We start from the raw sequence: 1,882 nt of genomic DNA, 5'->3' as shown, positions 1-1,882 counted from the left end.
TTCCGAGAATCCTTGCTTCTAGAATTGGTGTTTCCGAGGAGCAGCCTGGTCTCGCCCTCTCTAGGATGAACTTGTATGTTCTCCTGGCAATCCAAGGTATACTCAATACTCTTCTCCAGCACCAGAGCTCAAAGGCATAAATTCACCTTCTATCATCCCTAGTCATTGTCCAGCTTTCTGCAAGTAACTGCAAAGACCATGGCCTTGATGAGGTGCACCTTAGTCTCCAGGCTGACATAATTGCTCTTCAATACTCTGGACAGGTCCCTGACAGCAGACTAGCAGACTTTTCCCAGTGCAATTCAATTTTTGATTTCCTGGCTGCTGATACCAAGTGTGTTCATTGTGGAGCTAAGTAAACTGAAGCTGTTAGCAATCTCCACCAGCGGCTCTTAAAAAATTACTATCTTGAGAAAAATGGGCAACCTCCTGTGTGATTTACACTTTCTGAAAACCTGCCCCAGGGAATCAGCTACGAGTCGGTTCTGACTCAAGAGCAGTAAGTTTGAAGTATTGATAGTCACCCAGAGAATGCCATAAATGATTTCAAATGAAATTATTTTATTGTACTCCACTAAGGTGTTTAATAAATCTTTAAAATTATACACATCTATCATTCATTTGTTTGGCTTTTATGTTTCTGTGAAATCTTTTTCATCTAAACAGAATGTGATCATATTGCTTTCTTCACTGTTTAGTAAACATTTGTTCTTTCCCAAATAGTATTAGTATATTTATCGCTGAAGCTGAGGAAAATTAAACTGGATCCACGGGAACCAAAATATCACTTTGCTTTCAGAACTATCTCAGGAACAGGTTTGAGGCCTTGAACACTAGTGAGCGAAGACCAGTTATCAAGGGAGGATATCAAGGGTATCATCCAAGAAGAGCACAAATGTTCATTACAAAGACAGAGGAGGAAGAAAAGACCAAAATGGATGTCAGAAGAAACTCTGAAGATTGCACTGGAGTGCGGAGAAGCCAAAGCACAAGGAAGAATTAAAGATACTAAACAGCTGAACAGAAGATTTCAAAAGGCAGCGCAGGATGACAAAGTAAAATATTACAATGAAATGGGCAAGGAGCTGGAAAATCAAAAGGGCCGAACTCGCTCAGCATTTCTTAAGCTCAAGGAAGTGAAGAACAAATTAAAACTTCGAGTTGCTGTAATCAAGGATGCTTTAGGCAGAATATTAAATGATCCAGGAAGTATTAAAAGAAGATGGAAAGATTATACTGAGTCACTGTAGTAAAAGGAATTGGCAGACACAGAAGAATTTAAAGAAATAACATATGAACAATAGCCTATGATGATGAAAGAAGAAGTTCAGGCTGCTTTGAAGGAAATAGCAAAAAATAAGGCCCCAGGAGTAGATGGTATACCAATCGACATATTTCAGCTAAGAGATGCTGCCCTGGATGTGCTCACCAAGTTGTGCCAAGAAATCTGGAGAACAACCACTTGACCAACTGATTGGAAGAGATCTATTATTTGTTCCCGTTCCAAAAAAGGGTGAATCAACAGTGTGTGGCAACTAGAGAACAATCTCATTGATTTCACATGCAAGCAAGATTCTACTGAAGATTATCTAAAAACACCTGGAACAGCACATCAGCAGAGAACTGCCAGAAGTCCAGGCTGTGTTTAGAAGGGGTCGTGGTACTAGGGATCTTGTAGCTGATGTTAGATGGATCTTGGATGAAAGCAGGGAATACCAGAAGAATGTCTATCTGTGTTTTATTGATTATGCAAAGGAGTTTGACTGTGTGGATCATAACAAACTGTGGCTGACTCTGAAAAGAATGGGAATCCCAGAACACTTGATCGTGATAATGCGAAACCTATACTTGGGCCAAGAGGCAGTCATCAGAACAGAGCAAG

Source organism: Elephantulus edwardii, unplaced genomic scaffold, assembly GCF_000299155.1.
Source record: "Elephantulus edwardii isolate Elephantulus edwardi_28Jun2011 unplaced genomic scaffold, EleEdw1.0 scaffold00042, whole genome shotgun sequence".
In the NCBI taxonomy this organism is placed as follows: domain Eukaryota; kingdom Metazoa; phylum Chordata; class Mammalia; order Macroscelidea; family Macroscelididae; genus Elephantulus; species Elephantulus edwardii.
This window is presented reverse-complemented; position numbering follows the sequence as displayed.